Source organism: Phalangium opilio, unplaced genomic scaffold, assembly GCF_054372755.1.
Source record: "Phalangium opilio isolate 3A_F unplaced genomic scaffold, DU_Popi_V2 ptg001421l_1, whole genome shotgun sequence".
Taxonomy (NCBI): domain Eukaryota; kingdom Metazoa; phylum Arthropoda; class Arachnida; order Opiliones; family Phalangiidae; genus Phalangium; species Phalangium opilio.
Window position 1 is genome coordinate 2,513,253 of NW_028324258.1, and position 11,470 is coordinate 2,524,722.

Genomic DNA, 11,470 nt, shown 5'->3' on the forward strand with positions numbered 1-11,470 from the left:
TGAGCTTCCGTGGCTCAATGGTTTGCGCGTTCGGCTGTTAACCAATAGGTTGGTGGTTCGAGACCACCCGGAAGCGGTGCTGTGGGATCTTAAATGTAACGTATAAAGCCAAAGTTTTTCCACAATACCTGACGACCATTTAATATTTGGGCTTCCGTGGCGCAATAGTTAGCGCGCTCAGCTGTTATTCAAAAGGTTGGTGGTTCGAGACCAACCGGGAGAGGTGTTGTGGGGTCTCAGATGTAGCGTAAAAAGTCAAAACCTTTCCACAATACGTGACAACCATTTAATTTCTGAGCTTCCGTGGCTCAATGGTTTGCGCGTTCGGCTGTTAACCAATAGGTTGGTGGTTCGAGACCACCCGGAAGCGGTGCTGTGGGATCTTAAATGTAACGTATAAAGCCAAAGTTTTTCCACAATACCTGACGACCATTTAATATTTGGGCTTCCTTGGAGCAATGGTTAGCGCGTTCGGCTGTTAACCGAAAGGTTGGTGGTTCGAGCCCACCCAAGAGAGGTGTTGTGGGGTCTCAGATGTAACGAAAAAAGTAAGAGTTTTTCCACAAATTCTGACGAACATTTAATTATTGGGCTTCCGTGGCGCAATGGTTAGCGCGTTCAGCTGTTAACCGAAAAATTGGTCGTTCGAGCCCACCCTAGAGAGGTGTTGTGGAGTCTCAGATGTAGCGTGAAAAGTCATAACTTTTTCACAATACCTGACAACCATTTAATTTCTGAGCTTCCGCGGCTAATGGTTAGCGCGTTCGGCTGTTAACCAATAGGTTGGTGGTTCGAGCCCGCCCGAGAGAGGTGTTGTGGGGTCTCAGATGTAACGAAAAAAGTAAGAGTTTTTCCACAAATTCTGACGAACATTTAATTATTGGGCTTCCGTGGCGAAATGGTTAGCGCGTTCAGCTGTTAACCGAAAGGTTGGTGGTCCGAGCCCACCCGGGAGCGGTGTTGTGGGATCTCAAATGTAACGTACAAAGCGAAAGTTACCACAATACCTGACGATCATTTAATTTTTGGGCTTCCGTGGCGCAGTAGTTAGCGCGCTCAGCGGTTATTCAAAAGGTTGGTGGTTCGAGCCCACCCGAGAGCGGTGTTGTGAGGTCTCAGATATAACGAAAAAAGTAAGAGTTTTTCCACAATACCTGACGACCATTTAATTTTTGGGCTTCCGTGGCGCAATGGTTAGCGCGTTCAGCTGTTAACCGAAAGATTGGTCGTTCGAGCCCACCCTAGAGAGGTGTTGTGGGGTCTCAGATGTAGCGTGAAAAGTCATAACTTTTTCACAATACCTGACAACCATTTAATTTCTGAGCTTTCGTGGCTCAATGGTTAGCGCGTTCGGCTGTTAACCAATAGGTTGGTGGTTCGAGCCCACCCGGGAGCGGTGTTGTGAGGTCTCAGGTGTAACGAAAAAAAGTAAGAGTTTTTACACAAAACCTGACGACCATTTAATTTCTGGGCTTCCGTGGGGCAATGGTTAGCGCGCTCAGCTGTTATTCACAAGGTTGGTGGTTCGAGCCCACCCGAGAGCGGTGTTGTGAGGTCTCAGATGTAACGAAAAAAATAAGAGTTTTTCCACAATACCTGACGACCATTTAATTTTTGGGCTTCCGTGGCGCAATGGTTAGCGCGTTCAGCTGTTAAGCGAAAGGTTGGTGGTTCGAGACCACCCGAAGGAGGGGTTGTGAGGTGTCAGATGTAACGAAAAAAGTAAGAGTTTTTCCACAATACCTGACGACCATTTAATTTTTGGGCTTCCGTGGCGCAATGGTTAGCGCGGTCAGCTCTTAACCGAAAGATTGGTCGTTCGAGCCCACCCTAAAGAGGTGTTGTGGGGTCTCAGATGTAGCGTAAAATGTCAAAACTTTTCCACAATACGTGACAACCATTTAATTTCTGAGCTTTCGTGGCTCAATGTTTAGCGCGTTCGCCTGTTAACCAATAGGTTGGTGGTTCGAGCCCACTCGGGAGCGGTGTTGTGGGATCTCAAATGTAACATATAAATCCAAAGTTTTTCCACAATACGTGACGACCATTTAATTTTTGGGCCTCCGTGGCGCAATGGTTGGCACGTTCGGCTGTTAACCGAAAGGTTGGTGGCTCGAGCCCTAACAAGAGAGGTGTTGTGGGGTCTCAGATGTAGCGTATAAAGTCAAAACTTTTCCACAATACGTGACAACCATTTAATTTCTGAGCTTTCGTGGCTCAATGTTTAGCGCGTTCGGCTGTTAACCAATAGGTTGGTGGTTCGAGCCCACCCGGGAGCGGTGTTGTGGGAACTCAAATGTAACGTACAAAGGCAAAGTTTTTCCACAATACCTGACGAACATTTAATTTTTGGGCTTCCGTGGGGCAATGGTTAGCGCGCTCAGCTGTTATTCACAAGGTTGGTGGTTCGAGCCCACCCGAGAGCGGTGTTGTGAGGTCTCAGATGTAACGATAAAAGTAAGAGTTTTTCCACAATACCTGACGACCATTTAATTTTTGGGCTTCCGTGGCGCAATGGTTAGCGCGTTCAGCTGTTAAGCGAAAGGTTGGTGGTTCGCGACCACCCGGGAGAGGGGTTGTGAGGTCTCAGATGTAACGAAAAAAGTAAGAGTTTTTCCACAATACCTGACGACCATTTAATTTTTGGGCTTCCGTGGCGCAATGGTTAGCGCGGTCAGCTGTTAACCGAAAGATTGGTCGTTCGAGCCCACCCTAAAGAGGTGTTGTGGGGTCTCAGATGTAGCGTAAAAAGTCAAAACTTTTCCACAAAACGTGACAACCATTTAATTTCTGAGCTTTCGTGGAAAAACTTTGGCTTTATACGTTACATTAGAAATCCCACAACACCGCTCCCGGGTGGGCTCGAACCACCAACCTATTGGTTAACAAGCGAAAGCGCTAAACATTGAGCCACGAAAGCTCAGAAAATAAATGGTTGTCACGTATTGTGGAAAAGTTTTGACTTTTTACGCTACATCTGAGACCCCACAACACCTCTCTTGGGTGGGCTCGAACCACCAACCTTTCGGTTAACAGCCGAACGTGCTAACCATTGCGCCACGGAAGCCCAAAAATTAAATGGTCGGCAGGTAATGTGGAAAAACTTTGGCTTTTTACGTCACATCTGAGACCTCACAACACCGCTCCCGGATGGGCTCGAACCACCAACCTTTCGATTAACAGCCGAACGCGCTAACCATTGTGCCACGGAAGCCCAAAAATTGAATGGTCGTCAGGTATTGTGGAAAAACTTTCGCTTTTTACGTTACATTTGAGACCCCACAACACCGCTTCCGGGTGGTCTCGAACCACCAACCTATTGGTTAACAGCCGAACGCGCAAACCATTGAGCCACGGAAGCTCAGAAATTAAATGGTTGTCACGTATTGTGGAAAAGTTTTGACTTTTTACGCTACATCTGAGACCCCACAACACCTCTCCCGGGTGGTCTCGAACCACCAACCTTTCGGTTAACAGCTGAACGCGCTAACCATTGCGCCACGGAAGCCCAAAAATTAAATATTCGTCAGGTTTTGTGTAAAAACTCTTACTTTTTTTCGTTACATCTGAGACCTCACAACACCGCTCCCGGGTGGGCTCGAACCACCAACCTATTGGTTAACAACCGAACGCGCTAACCATTGAGCCACGAAAGCTCAGAAATTAAATGGTCGTCAGGTATTGTGGAAAAACTCTTACTTTTTTCGTTACATCTGAGACCTCACAACACTGCTCTCGGGTGGGCTCGAACCACCAACCTTTTGAATAACAACTGAGCGCGCTAACTATTGCGCCACGGAAGCCCAAAAATTAAATGATCGTCAGGTATTGTGGTAACTTTGGCTTTGTACGTTACATTTGAGATCCCACAACACCGCTCCCGGGTGGGCTCGAACCACCAACCTATTGGTTAACAGCCGAACGCGCTAAACATTGAGTCACGAAAGCTCAGAAATTAAAAGGTTGTCATGTATTGTGGAAAAGTTTTGACTTTTTACGCTACATCTGAGACCCCACAACACCTCTCCCGGGTGGTCTCGAACCACCAACCTTTCGGTTAACAGCTGAACGCGCTAACCATTGCGCCACGGAAGCCCAAAAATTAAATATTCGTCAGGTTTTGTGTAAAAACTCTTACTTTTTTTCGTTACATCTGAGACCTCACAACACTGCTCCCGGGTGGGCTCGAACCACCAACCTATTGGTTAACAGCCGAACGCGCTAACCATTGAGCCACGAAAGCTCAGAAATTAAATGGTCGTCAGGTATTGTGGAAAAACTCTTACTTTTTTCGTTACATCTGAGACCTCACAACACTGCTCTCGGGTGGGCTCGAACCACCAACCTTTTGAATAACAACTGAGCGCGCTAACTATTGCGCCACGGAAGCCCAAAAATTAAATGATCGTCAGGTATTGTGGTAACTTTGGCTTTGTACGTTACATTTGAGATCCCACAACACCGCTCCCGGGTGGGCTCGAACCACCAACCTATTGGTTAACAGCCGAACGCGCTAAACATTGAGTCACGAAAGCTCAGAAATTAAAAGGTTGTCATGTATTGTGGAAAAGTTTTGACTTTTTACGCTACATCTGAGACCCCACAACACCTCTCCCGGGTGGTCTCGAACCACCAACCTTTCGGTTAACAGCTGAACGCGCTAACCATTGCGCCACGGAAGCCCAAAAACTAAATGTTCGTCAGGTTTTGTGTAAAAACTCTTACTTGTTTTCGTTACATCTGAGGCCTCTCAACACCGCTCCCGGGTGGGTTCGAACCACCAACCTATTGGTTAACAGCCGAACGCGCTAACCATTGAGCCACGAAAGCTCAGAAATTAAATGGTTGTCAGGTATTGTGAAAAAGTTATGACTTTTCACGCTATATCTGAGACCCCACAACACCTCTCTAGGGTGGGCTCGAACGACCAATCTTTCGGTTAACAGCTGAACGCGCTAACCATTGCGCCACGGAAGCCCAATAATTAAATGTTCGTCAGAATTTGTGGAAAAACTCTTACTTTTTTCGTTACATCTGAGACCTCACAACACCGCTCTCGGGTGGGCTCGAACCACCAACCTTGTGAATAACAGCTGAGCGCGCTAACCATTGCCCCACGAAAGCCCAAAAAACCGCTTCCGGGTGGTCTCGAACCACCAACCTATTGGTTAACAGCCGAACGCGCAAACCATTGAGCCACGGAAGCTCTGAAATTAAATGGTTGTCACGTATTGTGGAAAAGTTTTGACTTTTTACGCTACATCTGAGACCCCACAACACCTCTCTTGGGTGGGCTCGAACCACCAACCTTTCGGTTAACAGCCGAACGCGCTAACCATTGCTCCACGGAAGCCCAAAAATTAAATGGTCGTCAGGTATTGTGGAAAAACTTTGGCTTTATACGTTACATTTGAGATCCCACAACACCGCTCCCGGGTGGGCTCGAACCACCAACCTATTGGTTAACAGCCGAACGCGCTAAACATTGAGCCACGAAAGCCCAGAAATTAAATGGTTGTCAGGTATTGTGAAAAAGTTATGACTTTTCACGCCACATCTGAGACCCCACAACACCTCTCTAGGGTGGGCTCGAACGACCAATCTTTCGGTTAACAGCTGATTGCGCTAACCATTGCGCCACGGAAGCCCAAAAATTAAATGGTCGTCAGGTATTGTGGAAAAACTTTGGTTTTGTACGTTACATTTGAGATCCCACAACACCGCTCCCGGGTGGGCTCGAACCACCAACCTATTGATTAACAGCCGAACGCACTAAACATTGAGCCACGAAAGCCCAGAAATTAAATGGTTGTCACGTTTTCTGGAAAAGTTTTGACTTTTTATGCTACATATGAGACCCCACAAAACCTCTCCCGGTCGGGCTCGAACGACCAATCTTTCGGTTAACAGCCGAACGCGCTAACCATTGAGCCACGGAAGCTCAGAAATTAAATGGTTGTCAGGTATTGTGAAAAAGTTATGACTTTTCACGCCACATCTGAGACCCCACAACACCTCTCTAGGGTTGGCTCGAACGACCAATCTTTCGGTTAACAGCTGATTGCGCTAACCATTTCGCCACGGAAGCCCAAAAATTAAATGGTCGTCAGGTATTGTGGAAAAACTTTGGCTTTGTACGTTACATTTGAGATCCCACAACACCGCTCCCGGGTGGGCTCGAACCACGAACCTATTGGTTAACAGCCGAACGCGCTAAACATTGAGCCACGAAAGCCCAGAAATTAAATGGTTGTCAGGTATTGTGAAAAAGTTATGACTTTTCACGCCACATCTGAGACCCCACAACACCTCTCTAGGGTGGGCTCGAACGACCAATCTTTCGGTTAACAGCTGATTGCGCTAACCATTGCGCCACGGAAGCCCAAAAATTAAATGGTCGTCAGGTATTGTGGAAAAACTTTGGTTTTGTACGTTACATTTGAGATCCCACAACACCGCTCCCGGGTGGGCTCGAACCACCAACCTATTGATTAACAGCCGAACGCACTAAACATTGAGCCACGAAAGCCCAGAAATTAAATGGTTGTCACGTTTTCTGGAAAAGTTTTGACTTTTTACGCTACATATGAGACCCCACAAAACCTCTCCCGGTCGGGCTCGAACGACCAATCTTTCGGTTAACAGCCGAACGCGCTAACCATTGAGCCACGGAAGCTCAGAAATTAAATGGTTGTCAGGTATTGTGAAAAAGTTATGACTTTTCACGCCACATCTGAGACCCCACAACACCTCTCTAGGGTTGGCTCGAACGACCAATCTTTCGGTTAACAGCTGATTGCGCTAACCATTTCGCCACGGAAGCCCAAAAATTAAATGGTCGTCAGGTATTGTGGAAAAACTTTGGCTTTGTACGTTACATTTGAGATCCCACAACACCGCTCCCGGGTGGGCTCGAACCACCAACCTATTGATTAACAGCCGAACGCACTAAACATTGAGCCACGAAAGCCCAGAAATTAAATGGTTGTCACGTTTTCTGGAAAAGTTTTGACTTTGAGACCCCACAAAACCTCTCCCGGTCGGGCTCGAACCACCAACCTATTGGTTAACAGCCGAACGCGCTAACCATTGAGCCACGGAAGCTCAGAAATTAAATGGTTGTCAGGTATTGTGAAAAATTTATGACTTTTCACGCCACATCTGAGACCCCACAACACCTCTCTAGGGTGGGCTCGAACGACCAATCTTTCGGTTAACAGCTGATAGCGCTAACCATTGCTCCACGGAAGCCCAAAAATTAAATGGTCGTCAGGTATTGTGGAAAAACTTTGGCTTTGTACGTTACATTTGAGATCCCACAACACCGCTCCCGGGTGGGCTCGAACCACCAACCTATTGATCAACAGCCGAACGCGCTAAACATTGAGCCACGGAAGCTCAGAAATTAAACGGTTGTCACGTATTGTGGAAAAGTTTTGACTTTTTACGCTACATCTGAGATCCCACAACCCCTCACCCGGGTGGTCTCGAACCACCAACCTTTCGGTTAACAGCTGATTGCGCTAACCATTGCGCCACGGAAGCCCAAAAATTAAATGGTCGTCAGGTATTGTGGAAAAACTTTGGCTTTGTACGTTACATTTGAGATCCCACAACACCGCTCCCGGGTGGGCTCGAACCACCAACCTATTGATTAACAGCCGAACGCGCTAAACATTGAGCCACGAAAGCCCAGAAATTAAATGGTTGTCACGTTTTCTGGAAAAGTTTCGACTTTTTACGCTACATATGAGACCCCACAAAACCTCTCCCGGTCGGGCTCGAACCACCAACCTATTGGTTAACAGCCGAACGCGCTAACCATTGAGCCACGGAAGCTCAGAAATTAAATGGTTGTCAGGTATTGTGAAAAAGTACTGACTTTTCACGCCACATCTGAGACCCCACAACAGCTCTCTAGGGTGGGCTCGAACGACCAATCTTTCGGTTAACAGCTGATTGCGCTAACCATTGCGCCACGGAAGCCCAAAAATTAAATGGTCGTCAGGTATTGTGGAAAAACTTTGGCTTTGTACGTTACATTTGAGATCCCACAACACCGCTCCCGGGTGGGCTCGAACCACCAACCTTTATAAAACAATATCAAAAAGAAGATATGTTTGCTTTTTTATATCTGGAGGAATTTAAAAGAGGAAACAAAAAGGAAAAAGCCAAAGGCACGCAGTGTTCCCAAGTACTGACTGCGCTCGACGCTGCTTAACTTCGGTGATCGAACGAGAACCGGTGTTTTCAGCGTGATATGGCCGTTGCTGAGAGTGCTAGATAATAATTCGAATTTAAATTAAGTGAGACAAATTGACCTTCATCTTTTTAAAACAATAACAAAAAGAAAATAAGTTTGCTTTTTTCATATCTATTGGAATTTAAAAGAGGAAAAAAAAATTAAAAGCCAACGGCACGCAGTGTTCCTAAGTGGTCTCCCTCCCAAGTACTGACTGCGCTCAACGTTGCTTAACTTCGATGATCGGACGAGAACCGGTGCATTCAGCGTGACTTGGCCGTTGCCGAGAGTGCTAGTTAATAATTTGAATTTAATTAACTTTCATCTTTATAAAACAATATCAAAAAGAAGATATGTTTACTTTTTTCATATCTGGAGGAATTTAAAAGAGGAAACAAAAAGCAAAAAGCCAAAGGCACGCAGTGTTCCCAAGTACTGACTGCGCTCGACGCTGCTTAACTTCGGTGATCGGACGAGAACCGTTTTTTTCAGCGTGATATGGCCGTTGCCGAGAGTGCTATTTAATAATTCGAATTTAAATTAAGTGAGACAAATTAACCTTCATCTTTTTAAAACAATAACAAAAAGAAAATTATGTTTGGTTTTTTCATATCTGGTGGAATTTAAAAGAGGAAACAAAAAGGAAAAAGCCAACGGCACGCAGTGTTCCCAAGTACTGACCGCGCTCGACGCTGCTTAACTTCGGTGATCGGACGAGAACCGGTGTTTTCAGCGTGATATGGCCGTTGCCGAGAGTGCTAGTTAATAATTCGAATTTAAATTAAGTGAGACAAATTAACCTTCATCTTTTCAAACAATAACAAAAAGAAAATAAGTTTGCTTTTTTCATATCTATTGGAATTTAAAAGTGAAAAAAAAGTGAAAAAGCCTACGGCACGTAGTGTTCCTAAGTGGTCTCCCTCCCAAGTACTGACTGCGCTCGACGCTGCTTAAGTTCGGTGATCGGACGAGAACCGGTGTATTCAGCATGATATGGCCGTTGCCGAGAGTGCTACTTAATAATTTGAATTCAATTAAACTTCATCTTATAAAAATATAAAAAAAGAAGATATAATTGCTTTTTTCATATCTGGTGGAATTTAAAAGAGGAAACAAAAAGGAAAAAGCCAACGGCACGCTGTGTTCCCAAGTACTGACTGCGCTCGACGCTGCTTAACTTCGGTGAACGGACGAGAGCCGGTGTTTTCAGCGTGATATGGCCGTTGCCGAGAGTACTAGTTAATAATTCGAATTTAATTAACCTTCATATTTATAAAACAATAACAAAAAGAAGATATGTTTGGTTTTTTCATATCTATTGGAATTTAAAAGAGGAAAAAAAGTGAAAAACCAACGGAACGCAGTGTTCCCAAGTGGTCTCCCTCCCAAGTACTGACTGCGCTCGACGCTTCTTAACTTCGGTGATCGGACGAGAACCGGTGTTTTCAGCGTGTTATGGCCGTTGCCAAGACTGCTATTTAATAATTTGAATTTATTTAACCTTCGTCTTTATAAAACAATAACAAAAAGAAGATATGTTTGCTTTTTTCATATCTATTGGAATTTAAAAGTGGAAAAAAAAGTGAAAAAGCCAACGGCACGCAGTGTTCCAAAAGTGGTCTCGCTCCCAAGTACTGACTGCGCTCGACGTTGCTTAACTTCGGTGATCGGACGAGAACCGGTGTTTTCAGCGTGATATGGCCGTTGCCTAGAGTGATAGATAATAATTCGAATTTAAATTAAGTGAGACAATTTGACCTTCATCTTTTTAAAACAATAACAAAAAGGTGAAGGTCAATTTGTCTCACTTAATTTAAATTTGAATTATTATCTAGCACTCTCAGCAGCGGCCATATCACGCTGAAAACACCGGTACTCGTCCGATCACCGAAGTTAAGCACCGTCGAGCGCAGTCAGTACTTGAGAACACAGCGTGCCGTTGGCTTTTTCCTTTTTGTTTCCTCTTTTAAATTCCACCAGATATGAAAAAAGCAAACATATCTTCTTTTTGTTATTGTTTTATAAAGATGAAGGTTAATTGAATTCAAATTATTAACTAGCACTCTCGGCAACGGCCATATCATGCTGAATACACTGGTTCTCGTCCGATCACCGAAGTTAAGCAGCGTCGAGCGCAGTCAGTACTTGGGAGGGAGACCATTTAGGAACACTGCGTGCCGTTGGCTTTTTTAATTTTTTTTTCCTCTTTTAAATTCCAATAGATATGAAAAAAGCAAACTTATTTTCTTTTTATTACTGTTTTAAAAAGATGAAGGTTAATTTGTCTCACTTAATTTAAATTCAAATTATTAAATAGCACTTTCGGTGACGGCCATATCACGCTGAAAACAACGGTTCTCGTCCGATCACCGAAGTTAAGCAGCGTCGAGCGCAGTCAGTACTTGGAAACACTGCGTGACGTTGGCTTTTTCAATTTATATCCTCTTTTAAATTCCACCAGATATGAAAAAACCAAACATATCTTCTTTTTGATATTGTTTTATAAAGATGAAAGTTAATTAAATTCAAATTATTAAATAGCACTTTCGGTAACGGCCATATCACGCTGAAAAGAACGGTTCTCGTCCGATCACCGAAGTTAAGCAGCGTCGAGCGCAGTCAGTACTTGGGAGGGAGACCACTTTATTAACACTGCGTGCCGTTGGCTTTTTAATTTTTTTTTCCTCTTTTTAATTCCAATAGGTATGAAAAAAGCAAAAATATTTTCTTTTTGTTATTGTTTTAAAAAGATGAAGGTCAATTTGTCTCACTTAATTTAAATTCGAATTATTATCTAGCACGCTCGGCAACGGCCATATCACGCTGAAAACACCGGTTCTCGTCCGATCACCGAAGTTAAGCAGCGTCGAGCGCAGTCAGTACTTGGGAACACTGCGTGCCGTTGGCTTTTTCCTTTTTGTTTCCTCTTTTAAAATCCACCAGATATGAAAAAAGCAAACATATCTTCTTTTTGTTATTGTTTTATAAAGATGAAGTTTAATTGAATTCAAATTATTAATTTCAATGGTTATATTTTAAAATGTAAATGTGCTTCTCTGGCCGATAAACGTCGATTTTGAAAAATGTTATTAAAAATAAAGGTACATTTTTATCTATTGATCAATCGATATGAAATCACTTTTGATGAGTATTTTATAGGTAAATAAGCTGAATTCGGTCAAAAATTTGTCCAGAAAAAAATTCATTAAAAAGTGTACCGAAAAAATC

At 44.1% G+C, this 11,470-nt stretch overlaps 9 pseudogenes; 3 read left to right on the forward strand and 6 right to left on the reverse strand.

Annotated features, from left to right (window-relative positions):
* Nucleotides 1–8,169: 8,169 nt before the first annotated feature.
* LOC149583527 (5S ribosomal RNA) lies at nucleotides 8,170–8,272 on the reverse strand (annotated as a pseudogene).
* Nucleotides 8,273–8,408: 136 nt separating this feature from the next.
* On the reverse strand, nucleotides 8,409–8,527 carry LOC149583528 (5S ribosomal RNA; annotated as a pseudogene).
* A 363-nt stretch (nucleotides 8,528–8,890) lies between these two features.
* On the reverse strand, nucleotides 8,891–8,993 carry LOC149583529 (5S ribosomal RNA; annotated as a pseudogene).
* Nucleotides 8,994–9,128: 135 nt separating this feature from the next.
* On the reverse strand, nucleotides 9,129–9,247 carry LOC149583530 (5S ribosomal RNA; annotated as a pseudogene).
* A 343-nt stretch (nucleotides 9,248–9,590) lies between these two features.
* LOC149583531 (5S ribosomal RNA) lies at nucleotides 9,591–9,709 on the reverse strand (annotated as a pseudogene).
* Nucleotides 9,710–9,831: 122 nt separating this feature from the next.
* On the reverse strand, nucleotides 9,832–9,951 carry LOC149583532 (5S ribosomal RNA; annotated as a pseudogene).
* Nucleotides 9,952–10,309: 358 nt separating this feature from the next.
* LOC149583533 (5S ribosomal RNA) lies at nucleotides 10,310–10,428 on the forward strand (annotated as a pseudogene).
* A 362-nt stretch (nucleotides 10,429–10,790) lies between these two features.
* Nucleotides 10,791–10,910, forward strand: LOC149583534 (5S ribosomal RNA; annotated as a pseudogene).
* A 137-nt stretch (nucleotides 10,911–11,047) lies between these two features.
* Nucleotides 11,048–11,150, forward strand: LOC149583535 (5S ribosomal RNA; annotated as a pseudogene).
* The last annotated feature ends 320 nt before the right edge of the window (nucleotides 11,151–11,470 follow it).